This window comes from Dendropsophus ebraccatus, chromosome 8 (genome assembly GCF_027789765.1).
Source record: "Dendropsophus ebraccatus isolate aDenEbr1 chromosome 8, aDenEbr1.pat, whole genome shotgun sequence".
Lineage (NCBI taxonomy): Eukaryota > Metazoa > Chordata > Amphibia > Anura > Hylidae > Dendropsophus > Dendropsophus ebraccatus.
In genome coordinates this window covers 59,699,710-59,720,280 of record NC_091461.1, presented here as the reverse complement: position 1 = coordinate 59,720,280, position 20,571 = coordinate 59,699,710, and the positions used below count along the sequence as shown (strand labels likewise).

General features: G+C 45.3%; 27 non-coding genes across 27 annotated transcripts; all 27 read right to left on the bottom strand.

Annotated features, from left to right (window-relative positions):
* Window positions 1–187: 187 nt before the first annotated feature.
* TRNAR-UCU (transfer RNA arginine (anticodon UCU)) lies at window positions 188–273 on the bottom strand. The gene is given in 2 exon segments: window positions 188–223; window positions 237–273. It is a non-coding gene; the product is annotated as a tRNA-Arg (tRNA).
* A 287-nt stretch (window positions 274–560) lies between these two features.
* TRNAR-UCU (transfer RNA arginine (anticodon UCU)) lies at window positions 561–646 on the bottom strand. The gene is given in 2 exon segments: window positions 561–596; window positions 610–646. It is a non-coding gene; the product is annotated as a tRNA-Arg (tRNA).
* A 990-nt stretch (window positions 647–1,636) lies between these two features.
* TRNAR-UCU (transfer RNA arginine (anticodon UCU)) lies at window positions 1,637–1,722 on the bottom strand. The gene is given in 2 exon segments: window positions 1,637–1,672; window positions 1,686–1,722. It is a non-coding gene; the product is annotated as a tRNA-Arg (tRNA).
* Window positions 1,723–2,002: 280 nt separating this feature from the next.
* Window positions 2,003–2,088, bottom strand: TRNAR-UCU (transfer RNA arginine (anticodon UCU)). Its single transcript is given in 2 exon segments — window positions 2,003–2,038; window positions 2,052–2,088. It is a non-coding gene; the product is annotated as a tRNA-Arg (tRNA).
* Window positions 2,089–3,099: 1,011 nt separating this feature from the next.
* Window positions 3,100–3,185, bottom strand: TRNAR-UCU (transfer RNA arginine (anticodon UCU)). Its single transcript is given in 2 exon segments — window positions 3,100–3,135; window positions 3,149–3,185. It is a non-coding gene; the product is annotated as a tRNA-Arg (tRNA).
* Window positions 3,186–3,465: 280 nt separating this feature from the next.
* Window positions 3,466–3,551, bottom strand: TRNAR-UCU (transfer RNA arginine (anticodon UCU)). The gene is given in 2 exon segments: window positions 3,466–3,501; window positions 3,515–3,551. It is a non-coding gene; the product is annotated as a tRNA-Arg (tRNA).
* A 990-nt stretch (window positions 3,552–4,541) lies between these two features.
* Window positions 4,542–4,627, bottom strand: TRNAR-UCU (transfer RNA arginine (anticodon UCU)). The gene is given in 2 exon segments: window positions 4,542–4,577; window positions 4,591–4,627. It is a non-coding gene; the product is annotated as a tRNA-Arg (tRNA).
* A 280-nt stretch (window positions 4,628–4,907) lies between these two features.
* Window positions 4,908–4,993, bottom strand: TRNAR-UCU (transfer RNA arginine (anticodon UCU)). Its single transcript is given in 2 exon segments — window positions 4,908–4,943; window positions 4,957–4,993. It is a non-coding gene; the product is annotated as a tRNA-Arg (tRNA).
* Window positions 4,994–5,984: 991 nt separating this feature from the next.
* On the bottom strand, window positions 5,985–6,070 carry TRNAR-UCU (transfer RNA arginine (anticodon UCU)). Its single transcript is given in 2 exon segments — window positions 5,985–6,020; window positions 6,034–6,070. It is a non-coding gene; the product is annotated as a tRNA-Arg (tRNA).
* Window positions 6,071–6,350: 280 nt separating this feature from the next.
* Window positions 6,351–6,436, bottom strand: TRNAR-UCU (transfer RNA arginine (anticodon UCU)). The gene is given in 2 exon segments: window positions 6,351–6,386; window positions 6,400–6,436. It is a non-coding gene; the product is annotated as a tRNA-Arg (tRNA).
* Window positions 6,437–7,427: 991 nt separating this feature from the next.
* Window positions 7,428–7,513, bottom strand: TRNAR-UCU (transfer RNA arginine (anticodon UCU)). Its single transcript is given in 2 exon segments — window positions 7,428–7,463; window positions 7,477–7,513. It is a non-coding gene; the product is annotated as a tRNA-Arg (tRNA).
* Window positions 7,514–7,793: 280 nt separating this feature from the next.
* On the bottom strand, window positions 7,794–7,879 carry TRNAR-UCU (transfer RNA arginine (anticodon UCU)). The gene is given in 2 exon segments: window positions 7,794–7,829; window positions 7,843–7,879. It is a non-coding gene; the product is annotated as a tRNA-Arg (tRNA).
* A 990-nt stretch (window positions 7,880–8,869) lies between these two features.
* On the bottom strand, window positions 8,870–8,955 carry TRNAR-UCU (transfer RNA arginine (anticodon UCU)). The gene is given in 2 exon segments: window positions 8,870–8,905; window positions 8,919–8,955. It is a non-coding gene; the product is annotated as a tRNA-Arg (tRNA).
* Window positions 8,956–9,235: 280 nt separating this feature from the next.
* Window positions 9,236–9,321, bottom strand: TRNAR-UCU (transfer RNA arginine (anticodon UCU)). Its single transcript is given in 2 exon segments — window positions 9,236–9,271; window positions 9,285–9,321. It is a non-coding gene; the product is annotated as a tRNA-Arg (tRNA).
* A 990-nt stretch (window positions 9,322–10,311) lies between these two features.
* TRNAR-UCU (transfer RNA arginine (anticodon UCU)) lies at window positions 10,312–10,397 on the bottom strand. The gene is given in 2 exon segments: window positions 10,312–10,347; window positions 10,361–10,397. It is a non-coding gene; the product is annotated as a tRNA-Arg (tRNA).
* Window positions 10,398–10,677: 280 nt separating this feature from the next.
* On the bottom strand, window positions 10,678–10,763 carry TRNAR-UCU (transfer RNA arginine (anticodon UCU)). Its single transcript is given in 2 exon segments — window positions 10,678–10,713; window positions 10,727–10,763. It is a non-coding gene; the product is annotated as a tRNA-Arg (tRNA).
* Window positions 10,764–11,773: 1,010 nt separating this feature from the next.
* On the bottom strand, window positions 11,774–11,859 carry TRNAR-UCU (transfer RNA arginine (anticodon UCU)). Its single transcript is given in 2 exon segments — window positions 11,774–11,809; window positions 11,823–11,859. It is a non-coding gene; the product is annotated as a tRNA-Arg (tRNA).
* A 280-nt stretch (window positions 11,860–12,139) lies between these two features.
* Window positions 12,140–12,225, bottom strand: TRNAR-UCU (transfer RNA arginine (anticodon UCU)). The gene is given in 2 exon segments: window positions 12,140–12,175; window positions 12,189–12,225. It is a non-coding gene; the product is annotated as a tRNA-Arg (tRNA).
* A 990-nt stretch (window positions 12,226–13,215) lies between these two features.
* Window positions 13,216–13,301, bottom strand: TRNAR-UCU (transfer RNA arginine (anticodon UCU)). Its single transcript is given in 2 exon segments — window positions 13,216–13,251; window positions 13,265–13,301. It is a non-coding gene; the product is annotated as a tRNA-Arg (tRNA).
* A 280-nt stretch (window positions 13,302–13,581) lies between these two features.
* On the bottom strand, window positions 13,582–13,667 carry TRNAR-UCU (transfer RNA arginine (anticodon UCU)). The gene is given in 2 exon segments: window positions 13,582–13,617; window positions 13,631–13,667. It is a non-coding gene; the product is annotated as a tRNA-Arg (tRNA).
* Window positions 13,668–14,658: 991 nt separating this feature from the next.
* Window positions 14,659–14,744, bottom strand: TRNAR-UCU (transfer RNA arginine (anticodon UCU)). Its single transcript is given in 2 exon segments — window positions 14,659–14,694; window positions 14,708–14,744. It is a non-coding gene; the product is annotated as a tRNA-Arg (tRNA).
* Window positions 14,745–15,024: 280 nt separating this feature from the next.
* Window positions 15,025–15,110, bottom strand: TRNAR-UCU (transfer RNA arginine (anticodon UCU)). Its single transcript is given in 2 exon segments — window positions 15,025–15,060; window positions 15,074–15,110. It is a non-coding gene; the product is annotated as a tRNA-Arg (tRNA).
* Window positions 15,111–16,101: 991 nt separating this feature from the next.
* Window positions 16,102–16,187, bottom strand: TRNAR-UCU (transfer RNA arginine (anticodon UCU)). Its single transcript is given in 2 exon segments — window positions 16,102–16,137; window positions 16,151–16,187. It is a non-coding gene; the product is annotated as a tRNA-Arg (tRNA).
* A 280-nt stretch (window positions 16,188–16,467) lies between these two features.
* On the bottom strand, window positions 16,468–16,553 carry TRNAR-UCU (transfer RNA arginine (anticodon UCU)). Its single transcript is given in 2 exon segments — window positions 16,468–16,503; window positions 16,517–16,553. It is a non-coding gene; the product is annotated as a tRNA-Arg (tRNA).
* A 1,009-nt stretch (window positions 16,554–17,562) lies between these two features.
* TRNAR-UCU (transfer RNA arginine (anticodon UCU)) lies at window positions 17,563–17,648 on the bottom strand. Its single transcript is given in 2 exon segments — window positions 17,563–17,598; window positions 17,612–17,648. It is a non-coding gene; the product is annotated as a tRNA-Arg (tRNA).
* Window positions 17,649–19,005: 1,357 nt separating this feature from the next.
* Window positions 19,006–19,091, bottom strand: TRNAR-UCU (transfer RNA arginine (anticodon UCU)). Its single transcript is given in 2 exon segments — window positions 19,006–19,041; window positions 19,055–19,091. It is a non-coding gene; the product is annotated as a tRNA-Arg (tRNA).
* Window positions 19,092–19,371: 280 nt separating this feature from the next.
* Window positions 19,372–19,457, bottom strand: TRNAR-UCU (transfer RNA arginine (anticodon UCU)). The gene is given in 2 exon segments: window positions 19,372–19,407; window positions 19,421–19,457. It is a non-coding gene; the product is annotated as a tRNA-Arg (tRNA).
* Between the last annotated feature and the right edge of the window lie 1,114 nt (window positions 19,458–20,571).

Sequence of the window (20,571 nt, the reverse complement as noted above, 5' to 3'; positions counted from 1 at the left end):
TGGCAAATTGCCTTTAATGTCACATATAATACAAAATGTTTCCGTAGGTAGGCTTCAACTCAAAAGCAGGCTTGTGAAACCTTGATTACCAAGCCTGGCTCGGTCTAGTTTTGGTTTTTCTTTTGCATTCTTCAAAGACAACCTAAAGGCGAAGTCAAGGTCTTGACGTCAGGCGTGATAGAAAAGACGACTCTGGTGGGACTCGAACCCACAACCTTTGAATCACTACACTTTTCTAGAAGTCCAATGCGCTATCCATTGCGCCACAGAGCCACGAGCTTGGGCACATGTGCTCAGTTTTTAGCCCAGGTGTAACCAGTACCACTCCTTGCTTTCTAGATAATGCAAGGCTTGACTCTGGTGATACTCGAAGCCACAAGCTCGGAATGGCTGCCTTCTCCTAGAAGGCAAAGAGGGGACCAAAAAGCTGCATATGTGGTAGAAGAAAGAGATTTATGGCATTTTATAATCAACTGCATAAGGTCTTGTCGATATACCTAGAAATTGGCATTTTTCTACACCACCTAAGGCCGTAGACAAAGATGTAACAAGACAAAGGTCGACTCTGGTGGGACTCGAACCCACAACCTTTGAATGCCTTCCTTGCCCTAGAAGTCCAATGCGCTATCCATTGCGCCACAGAGCCTTACGCTTGCGTGGCCACCCCTTTCCCCCCACCAGCTCACAGGTAACTGGGGCTAGCCTTTTCTCATGGAATGCTGAAAGATAATTCTTCTATAGGGGAAAATTTTCGAAGGCACCAGAGAAAAGCACAGCTTTACATTTTTCTCTCACTCCATGTTTTTGCGATGTTGATGCTTGATTGAAGACTCTTTTTTTTTAAATTGGATACAATTAAAGTCTTCGTAAAAGTCAAGAAAACCGGATGATGCTACTAGTCCACTCATACAGTTTAGCCCCAGGCAGGTTTTAACTGAAGACCAGGGCTCTAAAACATTAACTCTGTACCCTGGTTCTGTCTAGTTTTGTTTCTCTTTGCCATCTTTCAAAGACCTCCTAAATGAGGATTCTAGTGTCAAGGAGCCATTGGCGAGCCGCAGAAGCACACCGCCCAACTCCCCACCTCTGGCCTACTGATGTACAGGGCTCGGCTTCCAGCAGTGAGCCCTGTACATCAATCAGTCAAGGCTGGAAACCGGTGGGGTAGGGAGGAGTCATGCAGGCTCAGGCTTGGCAACACCTCCTTGACACTTGAGCATGATTTACAGTTGACAGATTGTCTTTAATGTCACACGTGATACAAAAGACGACTCTGGTGGTGGGACTCGAACCCAAGACCTTTGAATCACATCCTGATTCTAAAAGTCCAATGCTGAATGGCCAAAAGGGAAAATTCCTTCCCAGGGCAATATTTTAAAAGGCACCAGAGAAAATCTGAGCTGTGGAATGTGTTCATCACACACTTGAACTTTCAGCACGATATAGAGCTGGCAAATTGCCTTTAATGTCACATATAATACAAAATGTTTCCGTAGGTAGGCTTCAACTCAAAAGCAGGCTTGTGAAACCTTGATTACCAAGCCTGGCTCGGTCTAGTTTTGGTTTTTCTTTTGCATTCTTCAAAGACAACCTAAAGGCGAAGTCAAGGTCTTGACGTCAGGCGTGATAGAAAAGATGACTCTGGTGGGACTCGAACCCACAACCTTTGAATCACTACACTTTTCTAGAAGTCCAATGCGCTATCCATTGCGCCACAGAGCCACGAGCTTGGGCGCATGTGCTCAGTTTTTAGCCCAGGTGGAACCAGTACCACTCCTTGCTTTCTAGATAATGCAAGGCTTGACTCTGGTGATACCACAAGCTCGGAATGGCTGCCTTCTCCTAGAAGGCAAAGAGGGGACCAAAAAGCTGCATATGTGGTAGAAGAAAGAGATTTATGGCATTTTATAATAAACTGCATAAGGGCTTGTCGATATACCTAGAAATTGCCATTTTTCTACACCACCTAAGGCCGTAGACAAAGATGTAACAAGACAAAGGTCGACTCTGGTGGGACTCGAACCCACAACCTTTGAATGCCTTTCTTGCCCTAGAAGTCCAATGCGCTATCCATTGCGCCACAGAGCCACCCATTTCCCCCCACCAGCCATTTCCCCCCACGCCACCCATTTCCCCCCACCAGCTCACAGGTAACTGGGGCTAGCCTTTTCTCATGGAATGCTGAAAGATAATTCTTCTATAGGGGAAAATTTTCGAAGGCACCAGAGAAAAGCACAGCTTTACATTTTTCTCTCACTCCATGTTTTTGCGATGTTGATGGTTGATTGAAGACTTTTTTTTTTTTAAATTGGATACAATAAAAGTCTTCGTAAAAGTCAAGAAAACCGGATGATGCTACTAGTCCACTCAAACAGTTTAGTCCCAGGCAGGTTTTAACTGAAGACCAGGGCTCTAAAACATTAACTCTGTAGCCTGGTTCTGTCTAGTTTTGTTTCTCTTTGCCATCTTTCAAAGATCTCCTAAATGAGGATTCTAGTGTCAAGGAGCCATTGGCGAGCCGCAGAAGCACACCGCCCAACTCCCCACCTCTGCCTGACTGATGTACAGGGCTCGGCTTCCAGCAGTGAGCCCTGTACATCAATTAGTCAAGGCTGGAAACCGGTGGGGTAGGGAGGAGTCATGCAGGCTCAGGCTTGGCAACACCTCCTTGACACTTGAGCATGATTTACAGTTGACAGATTGTCTTTAATGTCACACGTGATACAAAAGACGACTCTGGTGGTGGGACTCGAACCCAAGACCTTTGAATCACATCCTGATTCTAAAAGTCCAATGCTGAATGGCCAAAAGGGAAAATTCCTTCCCAGGGCAATATTTTAAAAGGCACCAGAGAAAATCTGAGCTGTGGAATGTGTTCATCACACACTTGAACTTTCAGCACGATATAGAGCTGGCAAATTGCCTTTAATGTCACATATAATACAAAATGTTTCCGTAGGTAGGCTTCAACTCAAAAGCAGGCTTGTGAAACCTTGATTACCAAGCCTGGCTCGGTCTAGTTTTGGTTTTTCTTTTGCATTCTTCAAAGACAACCTAAAGGCGAAGTCAAGGTCTTGACGTCAGGCGTGATAGAAAAGATGACTCTGGTGGGACTCGAACCCACAACCTTTGAATCACTACACTTTTCCAGAAGTCCAATGCGCTATCCTTTGCGCCACAGAGCCACGAGCTTGGGTGCATGTGCTCAGTTTTTAGCCCAGGTGGAACCAGTACCACTCCTTGCTTTCTAGATAATGCAAGGCTTGACTCTGGTGATACCACAAGCTCGGAATGGCTGCCTTCTCCTAGAAGGCAAAGAGGGGACCAAAAAGCTGCATATGTGGTAGAAGAAAGAGATTTATGGCATTTTATAATCAACTGCATAAGGGCTTGTCGATATACCTAGAAATTGGCATTTTTCTACACCACCTAAGGCTGTAGACAAAGATGTAACAAGACAAAGGTCGACTCTGGTGGGACTCGAACCCACAACCTTTGAATGCCTTTCTTGCCCTAGAAGTCCAATGCGCTATCCATTGCGCCACAGAGCCCTACGCTTGCGTGGCCACCCATTTCCCCCCACCAGCTCACAGGTAACTGGGGCTAGCCTTTTCTCATGGAATGCTGAAAGATAATTCTTCTATAGGGGAAAATTTTCGAAGGCACCAGAGAAAAGCACGGCTTTACATTTTTCTCTCACTCCATGTTTTTGCGATGTTGATGGTTGATTGAAGACTCTTTTTTTTTAAATTGGATACAATTAAAGTCTTCGTAAAAGTCAAGAAAACCGGATGATGCTACTAGTCCACTCATACAGTTTAGCCCCAGGCAGGTTTTAACTGAAGACCAGGGCTCTAAAACATTAACTCTGTACCCTGGTTCTGTCTAGTTTTGTTTCTCTTTGCCATCTTTCAAAGACCTCCTAAATGAGGATTCTAGTGTCAAGGAGCCATTGGCGAGCCGCAGAAGCACACCGCCCAACTCCCCACCTCTGCCTTACTGATGTACAGGGCTCGGCTTCCAGCAGTGAGCCCTGTACATCAATCAGTCAAGGCTGGAAACCGGTGGGGTAGGGAGGAGTCATGCAGGCTCAGGCTTGGCAACACCTCCTTGACACTTGAGCATGATTTACAGTTGACAGATTGTCTTTAATGTCACACGTGATACAAAAGACGACTCTGGTGGTGGGACTCGAACCCAAGACCTTTGAATCACATCCTGATTCTAAAAGTCCAATGCTGAATGGCCAAAAGGGAAAATTCCTTCCCAGGGCAATATTTTAAAAGGCACCAGAGAAAATCTGAGCTGTGGAATGTGTTCATCACACACTTGAACTTTCAGCAGGATATAGAGCTGGCAAATTGCCTTTAATGTCACATATAATACAAAATGTTTCCGTAGGTAGGCTTCAACTCAAAAGCAGGCTTGTGAAACCTTGATTACCAAGCCTGGCTCGGTCTAGTTTTGGTTTTTCTTTTGCATTCTTCAAAGACAACCTAAAGGCGAAGTCAAGGTCTTGACGTCAGGCGTGATAGAAAAGATGACTCTGGTGGGACTCGAACCCACAACCTTTGAATCACTACACTTTTCTAGAAGTCCAATGCGCTATCCATTGCGCCACAGAGCCACAAGCTTGGGCGCATGTGCTCAGTTTTTAGCCCAGGTGGAACCAGTACCACTCCTTGCTTTCTAGATAATGCAAGGCTTGACTCTGGTGATACCACAAGCTCGGAATGGCTGCCTTCTCCTAGAAGGCAAAGAGGGGACCAAAAAGCTGCATATGTGGTAGAAGAAAGAGATTTATGGCATTTTATAATAAACTGCATAAGGGCTTGTCGATATACCTAGAAATTGGCATTTTTCTACACCACCTAAGGCCGTAGACAAAGATGTAACAAGACAAAGGTCGACTCTGGTGGGACTCGAACCCACAACCTTTGAATGCCTTTCTTGCCCTAGAAGTCCAATGCGCTATCCATTGCGCCACAGAGCCCTACGCTTGCGTGGCCACCCATTTCCCCCCACCAGCTCACAGGTAACTGGGGCTAGCCTTTTCTCATGGAATGCTGAAAGATAATTCTTCTATAGGGGAAAATTTTCGAAGGCACCAGAGAAAAGCACAGCTTTACATTTTTCTCTCACTCCATGTTTTTGCGATGTTGATGGTTGATTGAAGACTTTTTTTTTTTTAAATTGGATACAATAAAAGTCTTCGTAAAAGTCAAGAAAACCGGATGATGCTACTAGTCCACTCAAACAGTTTAGTCCCAGGCAGGTTTTAACTGAAGACCAGGGCTCTAAAACATTAACTCTGTACCCTGGTTCTGTCTAGTTTTGTTTCTCTTTGCCATCTTTCAAAGACCTCCTAAATGAGGATTCTAGTGTCAAGGAGCCATTGGCGAGCCGCAGAAGCACACCGCCCAACTCCCCACCTCTGCCTGACTGATGTACAGGGCTCGGCTTCCAGCAGTGAGCCCTGTACATCAATCAGTCAAGGCTGGAAACCGGTGGGGTAGGGAGGAGTCATGCAGGCTCAGGCTTGGCAACACCTCCTTGACACTTGAGCATGATTTACAGTTGACAGATTGTCTTTAATGTCACACGTGATACAAAAGACGACTCTGGTGGTGGGACTCGAACCCAAGACCTTTTAATCACATCCTGATTCTAAAAGTCCAATGCTGAATGGCCAAAAGGGAAAATTCCTTCCCAGGGCAATATTTTAAAAGGCACCAGAGAAAATCTGAGCTGTGGAATGTGTTCATCACACACTTGAACTTTCAGCACGATATAGAGCTGGCAAATTGCCTTTAATGTCACATATAATACAAAATGTTTCCGTAGGTAGGCTTCAACTCAAAAGCAGGCTTGTGAAACCTTGATTACCAAGCCTGGCTCGGTCTAGTTTTGGTTTTTCTTTTGCATTCTTCAAAGACAACCTAAAGGCGAAGTCAAGGTCTTGACGTCAGGCGTGATAGAAAAGATGACTCTGGTGGGACTCGAACCCACAACCTTTGAATCACTACACTTTTCTAGAAGTCCAATGCGCTATCCATTGCGCCACAGAGCCACGAGCTTGGGCGCATGTGCTCAGTTTTTAGCCCAGGTGGAACCAGTACCACTCCTTGCTTTCTAGATAATGCAAGGCTTGACTCTGGTGATACCACAAGCTCGGAATGGCTGCCTTCTCCTAGAAGGCAAAGAGGGGACCAAAAAGCTGCATATGTGGTAGAAGAAAGAGATTTATGGCATTTTATAATAAACTGCATAAGGGCTTGTCGATATACCTAGAAATTGGCATTTTTCTACACCACCTTAGGCCGTAGACAAAGATGTAACAAGACAAAGGTCGACTCTGGTGGGACTCGAACCCACAACCTTTGAATGCCTTCCTTGCCCTAGAAGTCCAATGCGCTATCCATTGCGCCACAGAGCCTTACGCTTGCGTGGCCACCCATTTCCCCCCACCAGCTCACAGGTAACTGGGGCTAGCCTTTTCTCATGGAATGCTGAAAGATAATTCTTCTATAGGGGAAAATTTTCGAAGGCACCAGAGAAAAGCACAGCTTTACATTTTTCTCTCACTCCATGTTTTTGCGATGTTGATGGTTGATTGAAGACTTTTTTTTTTTTAAATTGGATACAATAAAAGTCTTCGTAAAAGTCAAGAAAACCGGATGATGCTACTAGTCCACTCAAACAGTTTAGTCCCAGGCAGGTTTTAACTGAAGACCAGGGCTCTAAAACATTAACTCTGTAGCCTGGTTCTGTCTAGTTTTGTTTCTCTTTGCCATCTTTCAAAGATCTCCTAAATGAGGATTCTAGTGTCAAGGAGCCATTGGCGAGCCGCAGAAGCACACCGCCCAACTCCCCACCTCTGCCTGACTGATGTACAGGGCTCGGCTTCCAGCAGTGAGCCCTGTACATCAATCAGTCAAGGCTGAAAACCGGTGGGGTAGGGAGGAGTCATGCAGGCTCAGGCTTGGCAACACCTCCTTGACACTTGAGCATGATTTACAGTTGACAGATTGTCTTTAATGTCACACGTGATACAAAAGACGACTCTGGTGGTGGGACTCGAACCCAAGACCTTTGAATCACATCCTGATTCTAAAAGTCCAATGCTGAATGGCCAAAAGGGAAAATTCCTTCCCAGGGCAATATTTTAAAAGGCACCAGAGAAAATCTGAGCTGTGGAATGTGTTCATCACACACTTGAACTTTCAGCACGATATAGAGCTGGCAAATTGCCTTTAATGTCACATATAATACAAAATGTTTCCGTAGGGAGGCTTCAACTCAAAAGCAGGCTTGTGAAACCTTGATTACCAAGCCTGGCTCGGTCTAGTTTTGGTTTTTCTTTTGCATTCTTCAAAGACAACCTAAAGGCGAAGTCAAGGTCTTGACGTCAGGCGTGATAGAAAAGATGACTCTGGTGGGACTCGAACCCACAACCTTTGAATCACTACACTTTTCTAGAAGTCCAATGCGCTATCCATTGCGCCACAGAGCCACGAGCTTGGGTGCATGTGCTCAGTTTTTAGCCCAGGTGGAACCAGTACCACTCCTTGCTTTCTAGATAATGCAAGGCTTGACTCTGGTGATACCACAAGCTCGGAATGGCTGCCTTCTCCTAGAAGGCAAAGAGGGGACCAAAAAGCTGCATATGTGGTAGAAGAAAGAGATTTATGGCATTTTATAATCAACTGCATAAGGGCTTGTCGATATACCTAGAAATTGGCATTTTTCTACACCACCTAAGGCCGTAGACAAAGATGTAACAAGACAAAGGTCGACTCTGGTGGGACTCGAACCCACAACCTTTGAATGCCTTTCTTGCCCTAGAAGTCCAATGCGCTATCCATTGCGCCACAGAGCCTTACGCTTGCGTGGCCACCCCTTTCCCCCCACCAGCTCACAGGTAACTGGGGCTAGCCTTTTCTCATGGAATGCTGAAAGATAATTCTTCTATAGGGGAAAATTTTCGAAGGCACCAGAGAAAAGCACAGCTTTACATTTTTCTCTCACTCCATGTTTTTGCGATGTTGATGGTTGATTGAAGACTCTTTTTTTTTAAATTGGATACAATTAAAGTCTTCGTAAAAGTCAAGAAAACCGGATGATGCTACTAGTCCACTCATACAGTTTAGCCCCAGGCAGGTTTTAACTGAAGACCAGGGCTCTAAAACATTAACTCTGTACCCTGGTTCTGTCTAGTTTTGTTTCTCTTTGCCATCTTTCAAAGACCTCCTAAATGAGGATTCTAGTGTCAAGGAGCCATTGGCGAGCCGCAGAAGCACACCGCCCAACTCCCCACCTCTGCCTTACTGATGTACAGGGCTCGGCTTCCAGCAGTGAGCCCTGTACATCAATCAGTCAAGGCTGGAAACCGGTGGGGTAGGGAGGAGTCATGCAGGCTCAGGCTTGGCAACACCTCCTTGACACTTGAGCATGATTTACAGTTGACAGATTGTCTTTAATGTCACACGTGATACAAAAGACGACTCTGGTGGTGGGACTCGAACCCAAGACCTTTGAATCACATCCTGATTCTAAAAGTCCAATGCTGAATGGCCAAAAGGGAAAATTCTTTCCCAGGGCAATATTTTAAAAGGCACCAGAGAAAATCTGAGCTGTGGAATGTGTTCATCACACACTTGAACTTTCAGCACGATATAGAGCTGGCAAATTGCCTTTAATGTCACATATAATACAAAATGTTTCCGTAGGTAGGCTTCAACTCAAAAGCAGGCTTGTGAAACCTTGATTACCAAGCCTGGCTCGGTCTAGTTTTGGTTTTTCTTTTGCATTCTTCAAAGACAACCTAAAGGCGAAGTCAAGGTCTTGACGTCAGGCGTGATAGAAAAGATGACTCTGGTGGGACTCGAACCCACAACCTTTGAATCACTACACTTTTCTAGAAGTCCAATACGCTATCCATTGCGCCACAGAGCCACGAGCTTGGGTGCATGTGCTCAGTTTTTAGCCCAGGTGGAACCAGTACCACTCCTTGCTTTCTAGATAATGCAAGGCTTGACTCTGGTGATACCACAAGCTCGGAATGGCTGCCTTCTCCTAGAAGGCAAAGAGGGGACCAAAAAGCTGCATATGTGGTAGAAGAAAGAGATTTATGGCATTTTATAATCAACTGCATAAGGGCTTGTCGATATACCTAGAAATTGGCATTTTTCTACACCACCTAAGGCCGTAGACAAAGATGTAACAAGACAAAGGTCGACTCTGGTGGGACTCGAACCCACAACCTTTGAATGCCTTTCTTGCCCTAGAAGTCCAATGCGCTATCCATTGCGCCACAGAGCCTTACGCTTGCGTGGCCACCCCTTTCCCCCCACCAGCTCACAGGTAACTGGGGCTAGCCTTTTCTCATGGAATGCTGAAAGATAATTCTTCTATAGGGGAAAATTTTCGAAGGCACCAGAGAAAAGCACAGCTTTACATTTTTCTCTCACTCCATGTTTTTGCGATGTTGATGGTTGATTGAAGACTCTTTTTTTTTAAATTGGATACAATTAAAGTCTTCGTAAAAGTCAAGAAAACCGGATGATGCTACTAGTCCACTCATACAGTTTAGCCCCAGGCAGGTTTTAACTGAAGACCAGGGCTCTAAAACATTAACTCTGTACCCTGGTTCTGTCTAGTTTTGTTTCTCTTTGCCATCTTTCAAAGACCTCCTAAATGAGGATTCTAGTGTCAAGGAGCCATTGGCGAGCCGCAGAAGCACACCGCCCAACTCCCCACCTCTGCCTTACTGATGTACAGGGCTCGGCTTCCAGCAGTGAGCCCTGTACATCAATCAGTCAAGGCTGGAAACCGGTGGGGTAGGGAGGAGTCATGCAGGCTCAGGCTTGGCAACACCTCCTTGACACTTGAGCATGATTTACAGTTGACAGATTGTCTTTAATGTCACACGTGATACAAAAGACGACTCTGGTGGTGGGACTCGAACCCAAGACCTTTGAATCACATCCTGATTCTAAAAGTCCAATGCTGAATGGCCAAAAGGGAAAATTCTTTCCCAGGGCAATATTTTAAAAGGCACCAGAGAAAATCTGAGCTGTGGAATGTGTTCATCACACACTTGAACTTTCAGCACGATATAGAGCTGGCAAATTGCCTTTAATGTCACATATAATACAAAATGTTTCCGTAGGTAGGCTTCAACTCAAAAGCAGGCTTGTGAAACCTTGATTACCAAGCCTGGCTCGGTCTAGTTTTGGTTTTTCTTTTGCATTCTTCAAAGACAACCTAAAGGCGAAGTCAAGGTCTTGACGTCAGGCGTGATAGAAAAGATGACTCTGGTGGGACTCGAACCCACAACCTTTGAATCACTACACTTTTCTAGAAGTCCAATGCGCTATCCATTGCGCCACAGAGCCACGAGCTTGGGCGCATGTGCTCAGTTTTTAGCCCAGGTGGAACCAGTACCACTCCTTGCTTTCTAGATAATGCAAGGCTTGACTCTGGTGATACCACAAGCTCGGAATGGCTGCCTTCTCCTAGAAGGCAAAGAGGGGACCAAAAAGCTGCATATGTGGTAGAAGAAAGAGATTTATGGCATTTTATAATAAACTGCATAAGGGCTTGTCGATATACCTAGAAATTGCCATTTTTCTACACCACCTAAGGCCGTAGACAAAGATGTAACAACACAAAGGTCGACTCTGGTGGGACTCTAACCCACAACCTTTGAATGCCTTTCTTGCCCTAGAAGTCCAATGCGCTATCCATTGCGCCACAGAGCCACCCATTTCCCCCCACCAGCCATTTCCCCCCACGCCACCCATTTCCCCCCACCAGCTCACAGGTAACTGGGGCTAGCCTTTTCTCATGGAATGCTGAAAGATAATTCTTCTATAGGGGAAAATTTTCGAAGGCACCAGAGAAAAGCACAGCTTTACATTTTTCTCTCACTCCATGTTTTTGCGATGTTGATGGTTGATTGAAGACTTTTTTTTTTTAAATTGGATACAATAAAAGTCTTCGTAAAAGTCAAGAAAACCGGATGATGCTACTAGTCCACTCAAACAGTTTAGTCCCAGGCAGGTTTTAACTGAAGACCAGGGCTCTAAAACATTAACTCTGTAGCCTGGTTCTGTCTAGTTTTGTTTCTCTTTGCCATCTTTCAAAGATCTCCTAAATGAGGATTCTAGTGTCAAGGAGCCATTGGCGAGCCGCAGAAGCACACCGCCCAACTCCCCACCTCTGCCTGACTGATGTACAGGGCTCGGCTTCCAGCAGTGAGCCCTGTACATCAATTAGTCAAGGCTGGAAACCGGTGGGGTAGGGAGGAGTCATGCAGGCTCAGGCTTGGCAACACCTCATTGACACTTGAGCATGATTTACAGTTGACAGATTGTCTTTAATGTCACACGTGATACAAAAGACGACTCTGGTGGTGGGACTCGAACCCAAGACCTTTGAATCACATCCTGATTCTAAAAGTCCAATGCTGAATGGCCAAAAGGGAAAATTCCTTCCCAGGGCAATATTTTAAAAGGCACCAGAGAAAATCTGAGCTGTGGAATGTGTTCATCACACACTTGAACTTTCAGCACGATATAGAGCTGGCAAATTGCCTTTAATGTCACATATAATACAAAATGTTTCCGTAGGTAGGCTTCAACTCAAAAGCAGGCTTGTGAAACCTTGATTACCAAGCCTGGCTCGGTCTAGTTTTGGTTTTTCTTTTGCATTCTTCAAAGACAACCTAAAGGCGAAGTCAAGGTCTTGACGTCAGGCGTGATAGAAAAGATGACTCTGGTGGGACTCGAACCCACAACCTTTGAATCACTACACTTTTCCAGAAGTCCAATGCGCTATCCTTTGCGCCACAGAGCCACGAGCTTGGGTGCATGTGCTCAGTTTTTAGCCCAGGTGGAACCAGTACCACTCCTTGCTTTCTAGATAATGCAAGGCTTGACTCTGGTGATACCACAAGCTCGGAATGGCTGCCTTCTCCTAGAAGGCAAAGAGGGGACCAAAAAGCTGCATATGTGGTAGAAGAAAGAGATTTATGGCATTTTATAATTAACTGCATAAGGGCTTGTCGATACACCTAGAAATTGGCATTTTTCTACACCACCTAAGGCTGTAGACAAAGATGTAACAAGACAAAGGTCGACTCTGGTGGGACTCGAACCCACAACCTTTGAATGCCTTTCTTGCCCTAGAAGTCCAATGCGCTATCCATTGCGCCACAGAGCCCTACGCTTGCGTGGCCACCCATTTCCCCCCACCAGCTCACAGGTAACTGGGGCTAGCCTTTTCTCATGGAATGCTGAAAGATAATTCTTCTATAGGGGAAAATTTTCGAAGGCACCAGAGAAAAGCACAGCTTTACATTTTTCTCTCACTCCATGTTTTTGCGATGTTGATGGTTGATTGAAGACTCTTTTTTTTTAAATTGGATACAATTAAAGTCTTCGTAAAAGTCAAGAAAACCGGATGATGCTACTAGTCCACTCATACAGTTTAGCCCCAGGCAGGTTTTAACTGAAGACCAGGGCTCTAAAACATTAACTCTGTACCCTGGTTCTGTCTAGTTTTGTTTCTCTTTGCCATCTTTCAAAGACCTCCTAAATGAGGATTCTAGTGTCAAGGAGCCATTGGCGAGCCGCAGAAGCACACCGCCCAACTCCCCACCTCTGCCTTACTGATGTACAGGGCTCGGCTTCCAGCAGTGAGCCCTGTACATCAATCAGTCAAGGCTGGAAACCGGTGGGGTAGGGAGGAGTCATGCAGGCTCAGGCTTGGCAACACCTCCTTGACACTTGAGCATGATTTACAGTTGACAGATTGTCTTTAATGTCACACGTGATACAAAAGACGACTCTGGTGGTGGGACTCGAACCCAAGACCTTTGAATCACATCCTGATTCTAAAAGTCCAATGCTGAATGGCCAAAAGGGAAAATTCCTTCCCAGGGCAATATTTTAAAAGGCACCAGAGAAAATCTGAGCTGTGGAATGTGTTCATCACACACTTGAACTTTCAGCACGATATAGAGCTGGCAAATTGCCTTTAATGTCACATATAATACAAAATGTTTCCGTAGGTAGGCTTCAACTCAAAAGCAGGCTTGTGAAACCTTGATTACCAAGCCTGGCTCGGTCTAGTTTTGGTTTTTCTTTTGCATTCTTCAAAGACAACCTAAAGGCGAAGTCAAGGTCTTGACGTCAGGCGTGATAGAAAAGATGACTCTCGTGGGACTCGAACCCACAACCTTTGAATCACTACACTTTTCTAGAAGTCCAATGCGCTATCCATTGCGCCACAGAGCCACAAGCTTGGGCGCATGTGCTCAGTTTTTAGCCCAGGTGGAACCAGTACCACTCCTTGCTTTCTAGATAATGCAAGGCTTGACTCTGGTGATACCACAAGCTCGGAATGGCTGCCTTCTCCTAGAAGGCAAAGAGGGGACCAAAAAGCTGCATATGTGGTAGAAGAAAGAGATTTATGGCATTTTATAATCAACTGCATAAGGGCTTGTCGATATACCTAGAAATTGGCATTTTTCTACACCACCTAAGGCCGTAGACAAAGATGTAACAAGACAAAGGTCGACTCTGGTGGGACTCGAACCCACAACCTTTGAATGCCTTTCTTGCCCTAGAAGTCCAATGCGCTATCCATTGCGCCACAGAGCCCTACGCTTGCGTGGCCACCCATTTCCCCCCACCAGCTCACAGGTAACTGGGGCTAGCCTTTTCTCATGGAATGCTGAAAGATAATTCTTCTATAGGGGAAAATTTTCGAAGGCACCAGAGAAAAGCACAGCTTTACATTTTTCTCTCACTCCATGTTTTTGCGATGTTGATGGTTGATTGAAGACTTTTTTTTTTTTAAATTGGATACAATAAAAGTCTTCGTAAAAGTCAAGAAAACCGGATGATGCTACTAGTCCACTCAAACAGTTTAGTCCCAGGCAGGTTTTAACTGAAGACCAGGGCTCTAAAACATTAACTCTGTACCCTGGTTCTGTCTAGTTTTGTTTCTCTTTGCCATCTTTCAAAGACCTCCTAAATGAGGATTCTAGTGTCAAGGAGCCATTGGCGAGCCGCAGAAGCACACCGCCCAACTCCCCACCTCTGCCTGACTGATGTACAGGGCTCTGCTTCCAGCAGTGAGCCCTGTACATCAATCAGTCAAGGCTGGAAACCGGTGGGGTAGGGAGGAGTCATGCAGGCTCAGGCTTGGCAACACCTCCTTGACACTTGAGCATGATTTACAGTTGACAGATTGTCTTTAATGTCACACGTGATACAAAAGACGACTCTGGTGGTGGGACTCGAACCCAAGACCTTTTAATCACATCCTGATTCTAAAAGTCCAATGCTGAATGGCCAAAAGGGAAAATTCCTTCCCAGGGCAATATTTTAAAAGGCACCAGAGAAAATCTGAGCTGTGGAATGTGTTCATCACACACTTGAACTTTCAGCACGATATAGAGCTGGCAAATTGCCTTTAATGTCACATATAATACAAAATGTTTCCGTAGGTAGGCTTCAACTCAAAAGCAGGCTTGTGAAACCTTGATTACCAAGCCTGGCTCGGTCTAGTTTTGGTTTTTCTTTTGCATTCTTCAAAGACAACCTAAAGGCGAAGTCAAGGTCTTGACGTCAGGCGTGATAGAAAAGATGACTCTGGTGGGACTCGAACCCACAACCTTTGAATCACTACACTTTTCTAGAAGTCCAATGCGCTATCCATTGCGCCACAGAGCCACGAGCTTGGGCGCATGTGCTCAGTTTTTAGCCCAGGTGGAACCAGTACCACTCCTTGCTTTCTAGATAATGCAAGGCTTGACTCTGGTGATACCACAAGCTCGGAATGGCTGCCTTCTCCTAGAAGGCAAAGAGGGGACCAAAAAGCTGCATATGTGGTAGAAGAAATAGATTTATGGCATTTTATAATAAACTGCATAAGGGCTTGTCGATATACCTAGAAATTGGCATTTTTCTACACCACCTAAGGCCGTAGACAAAGATGTAACAAGACAAAGGTCGACTCTGGTGGGACTCGAACCCACAACCTTTGAATGCCTTCCTTGCCCTAGAAGTCCAATGCGCTATCCATTGCGCCACAGAGCCTTACGCTTGCGTGGCCACCCATTTCCCCCCACCAGCTCACAGGTAACTGGGGCTAGCCTTTTCCCATGGAATGCTGAAAGATAATTCTTCTATAGGGGAAAATTTTCGAAGGCACCAGAGAAAAGCACAGCTTTACATTTTTCTCTCACTCCATGTTTTTGCGATGTTGATGGTTGATTGAAGACTTTTTTTTTTTTAAATTGGATACAATAAAAGTCTTCGTAAAAGTCAAGAAAACCGGATGATGCTACTAGTCCACTCAAACAGTTTAGTCCCAGGCAGGTTTTAACTGAAGACCAGGGCTCTAAAACATTAACTCTGTAGCCTGGTTCTGTCTAGTTTTGTTTCTCTTTGCCATCTTTTAAAGATCTCCTAAATGAGGATTCTAGTGTCAAGGAGCCATTGGCGAGCCGCAGAAGCACACCGCCCAACTCCCCACCTCTGCCTGACTGATGTACAGGGCTCGGCTTCCAGCAGTGAGCCCTGTACATCAATCAGTCAAGGCTGAAAACCGGTGGGGTAGGGAGGAGTCATGCAGGCTCAGGCTTGGCAACACCTCCTTGACACTTGAGCATGATTTACAGTTGACAGATTGTCTTTAATGTCACACGTGATACAAAAGACGACTCTGGTGGTGGGACTCGAACCCAAGACCTTTGAATCACATCCTGATTCTAAAAGTCCAATGCTGAATGGCCAAAAGGGAAAATTCCTTCCCAGGGCAATATTTTAAAAGGCACCAGAGAAAATCTGAGCTGTGGAATGTGTTCATCACACACTTGAACTTTCAGCACGATATAGAGCTGGCAAATTGCCTTTAATGTCACATATAATACAAAATGTTTCCGTAGGTAGGCTTCAACTCAAAAGCAGGCTTGTGAAACCTTGATTACCAAGCCTGGCTCGGTCTAGTTTTGGTTTTTCTTTTGCATTCTTCAAAGACAACCTAAAGGCGAAGTCAAGGTCTTGACGTCAGGCGCGATAGAAAAGATGACTCTGGTGGGACTCGAACCCACAACCTTTGAATCACTACACTTTTCTAGAAGTCCAATGCGCTATGCATTGCGCCACAGAGCCACGAAATTGGGTGCATGTGCTCAGTTTTTAGCCCAGGTGGAACCAGTACCACTCCTTGCTTTCTAGATAATGCAAGGCTTGACTCTGGTGATACCACAAGCTCGGAATGGCTGCCTTCTCCTAGAAGGCAAAGAGGGGACCAAAAAGCTGCATATGTGGTAGAAGAAAGAGATTTATGGCATTTTATAATCAACTGCATAAGGGCTTGTCGATATACCTAGAAATTGGCATTTTTCTACACCACCTAAGGCCGTAGACAAAGATGTAACAAGACAAAGGTCGACTCTGGTGGGACTCGAACCCACAACCTTTGAATGCCTTTCTTGCCCTAGAAGTCCAATGCGCTATCCATTGCGCCACAGAGCCTTACGCTTGCGTGGCCACCCATTTCCCCCCCACCAGCTCACAGGTAACTGGGGCTAGCCTTTTCTCATGGAATGCTGAAAGATAATTCTTCTATAGGGGAAAATTTTCGAAGGCACCAGAGAAAAGCACAGCTTTACATTTTTCTCTCACTCCATGTTTTTGCGATGTTGATGGTTGATTGAAGACTCTTTTTTTTTAAATTGGATACAATTAAAGTCTTCGTAAAAGTCAAGAAAACCGGATGATGCTACTAGTCCACTCATACAGTTTAGCCCCAGGCAGGTTTTAACTGAAGACCAGGGCTCTAAAACATTAACTCTGTACCCTGGTTCTGTCTAGTTTTGTTTCTCTTTGCCATCTTTCAAAGACCTCCTAAATGAGGATTCTAGTGTCAAGGAGCCATTGGCGAGCCGCAGAAGCACACCGCCCAACTCCCCACCTCTGCCTTACTGATGTACAGGGCTCGGCTTCCAGCAGTGAGCCCTGTACATCAATCAGTCAAGGCTGGAAACCGGTGGGGTAGGGAGGAGTCATGCAGGCTCAGGCTTGGCAACACCTCCTTGACACTTGAGCATGATTTACAGTTGACAGATTGTCTTTAATGTCACACGTGATACAAAAGACGACTCTGGTGGTGGGACTCGAACCCAAGACCTTTGAATCACATCCTGATTCTAAAAGTCCAATGCTGAAATGCCAAAAGGGAAAATTCCTTCCCAGGGCAATATTTTAAAAGGCACCAGAGAAAATCTGAGCTGTGGAATGTGTTCATCACACACTTGAACTTTCAGCACGATATAGAGCTGGCAAATTGCCTTTAATGTCACATATAATACAAAATGTTTCCGTAGGTAGGCTTCAACTCAAAAGCAGGCTTCAACTCAAAAGCAGGCTTGTGAAACCTTGATAACCAAGCCTGGCTCGGTCTAGTTTTGGTTTTTCTTTTGCATTCTTCAAAGACAACCTAAAGGCGAAGTCAAGGTCTTGACGTCAGGCGTGATAGAAAAGATGACTCTGGTGGGACTCGAACCCACAACCTTTGAATCACTACACTTTTCTAGAAGTCCAATGCGCTATCCATTGCGCCACAGAGCCACGAGCTTGGGTGCATGTGCTCAGTTTTTAGCCCAGGTGGAACCAGTACCACTCCTTGCTTTCTAGATAATGCAAGGCTTGACTCTGGTGATACCACAAGCTCGGAATGGCTGCCTTCTCCTAGAAGGCAAAGAGGGGACCAAAAAGCTGCATATGTGGTAGAAGAAAGAGATTTATGGCATTTTATAATCAACTGCATAAGGGCTTGTCGATATACCTAGAAATTGCCATTTTTCTACACCACCTAAGGCCGTAGACAAACATGTAACAAGACAAAGGTCGACTCTGGTGGGACTCTAACCCACAACCTTTGAATGCCTTTCTTGCCCTAGAAGTCCAATGCGCTATCCATTGCACCACAGAGCTTTACGCTTGCGTGGCCACCCATTTCCCTCCACCAGCTCACAGGTAACTGGGGCTAGCCTTTTCTCATGGAATGCTGAAAGATAATTCTTCTATAGGGGAAAATTTTCGAAGGCACCAGAGAAAAGCACAGCTTTACATTTTTCTCTCACTCCATGTTTTTGCGATGTTGATGGTTGATTGAAGACTTTTTTTTTTTTAAATTGGATACAATAAAAGTCTTCGTAAAAGTCAAGAAAACCGGATGATGCTACTAGTCCACTCAAACAGTTTAGTCCCAGGCAGGTTTTAACTGAAGACCAGGGCTCTAAAACATTAACTCTGTACCCTGGTTCTGTCTAGTTTTGTTTCTCTTTGCCATCTTTCAAAGACCTCCTAAATGAGGATTCTAGTGTCAAGGAGCCATTGGCGAGCCGCAGAAGCACACCGCCCAACTCCCCACCTCTGCCTGACTGATGTACAGGGCTCGGCTTCCAGCAGTGAGCCCTGTACATCAATCAGTCAAGGCTGGAAACCGGTGGGGTAGGGAGGAGTCATGCAGGCTCAGGCTTGGCAACACCTCCTTGACACTTGAGCATGATTTACAGTTGACAGATTGTCTTTAATGTCACACGTGATACAAAAGACGACTCTGGTGGTGGGACTCGAACCCAAGACCTTTTAATCACATCCTGATTCTAAAAGTCCAATGCTGAATGGCCAAAAGGGAAAATTCCTTCCCAGGGCAATATTTTAAAAGGCACCAGAGAAAATCTGAGCTGTGGAATGTGTTCATCACACACTTGAACTTTCAGCACGATATAGAGCTGGCAAATTGCCTTTAATGTCACATATAATACAAAATGTTTCCGTAGGTAGGCTTCAACTCAAAAGCAGGCTTGTGAAACCTTGATTACCAAGCCTGGCTCGGTCTAGTTTTGGTTTTTCTTTTGCATTCTTCAAAGACAACCTAAAGGCGAAGTCAAGGTCTTGACGTCAGGCGTGATAGAAAAGATGACTCTGGTGGGACTCGAACCCACAACCTTTGAATCACTACACTTTTCTAGAAGTCCAATGCGCTATCCATTGCGCCACAGAGCCACGAGCTTGGGCGCATGTGCTCAGTTTTTAGCCCAGGTGGAACCAGTACCACTCCTTGCTTTCTAGATAATGCAAGGCTTGACTCTGGTGATACCACAAGCTCGGAATGGCTGCCTTCTCCTAGAAGGCAAAGAGGGGACCAAAAAGCTGCATATGTGGTAGAAGAAATAGATTTATGGCATTTTATAATAAACTGCATAAGGGCTTGTCGATATACCTAGAAATTGGCATTTTTCTACACCACCTAAGGCCGTAGACAAAGATGTAACAAGACAAAGGTCGACTCTGGTGGGACTCGAACCCACAACCTTTGAATGCCTTCCTTGCCCTAGAAGTCCAATGCGCTATCCATTGCGCCACAGAGCCTTACGCTTGCGTGGCCACCCATTTCCCCCCACCAGCTCACAGGTAACTGGGGCTAGCCTTTTCCCATGGAATGCTGAAAGATAATTCTTCTATAGGGGAAAATTTTCGAAGGCACCAGAGAAAAGCACAGCTTTACATTTTTCTCTCACTCCATGTTTTTGCGATGTTGATGGTTGATTGAAGACTTTTTTTTTTTTAAATTGGATACAATAAAAGTCTTCGTAAAAGTCAAGAAAACCGGATGATGCTACTAGTCCACTCAAACAGTTTAGTCCCAGGCAGGTTTTAACTGAAGACCAGGGCTCTAAAACATTAACTCTGTAGCCTGGTTCTGTCTAGTTTTGTTTCTCTTTGCCATCTTTTAAAGATCTCCTAAATGAGGATTCTAGTGTCAAGGAGCCATTGGCGAGCCGCAGAAGCACACCGCCCAACTCCCCACCTCTGCCTGACTGATGTACAGGGCTCGGCTTCCAGCAGTGAGCCCTGTACATCAATCAGTCAAGGCTGAAAACCGGTGGGGTAGGGAGGAGTCATGCAGGCTCAGGCTTGGCAACACCTCCTTGACACTTGAGCATGATTTACAGTTGACAGATTGTCTTTAATGTCACACGTGATACAAAAGACGACTCTGGTGGTGGGACTCGAACCCAAGACCTTTGAATCACATCCTGATTCTAAAAGTCCAATGCTGAATGGCCAAAAGGGAAAATTCCTTCCCAGGGCAATATTTTAAAAGGCACCAGAGAAAATCTGAGCTGTGGAATGTGTTCATCACACACTTGAACTTTCAGCACGATATAGAGCTGGCAAATTGCCTTTAATGTCACATATAATACAAAATGTTTCCGTAGGTAGGCTTCAACTCAAAAGCAGGCTTGTGAAACCTTGATTACCAAGCCTGGCTCGGTCTAGTTTTGGTTTTTCTTTTGCATTCTTCAAAGACCACCTAAAGGCGAAGTCAAGGTCTTGACGTCAGGCGTGATAGAAAAGACGACTCTGGTGGGACTCGAACCCACAACCTTTGAATCACTACACTTTTCTAAAAGTCCAATGCGCTATCCATTGCGCCACAGAGCCACGAGCTTGGGCGCATGTGCTCAGTTTTTAGCCTAGG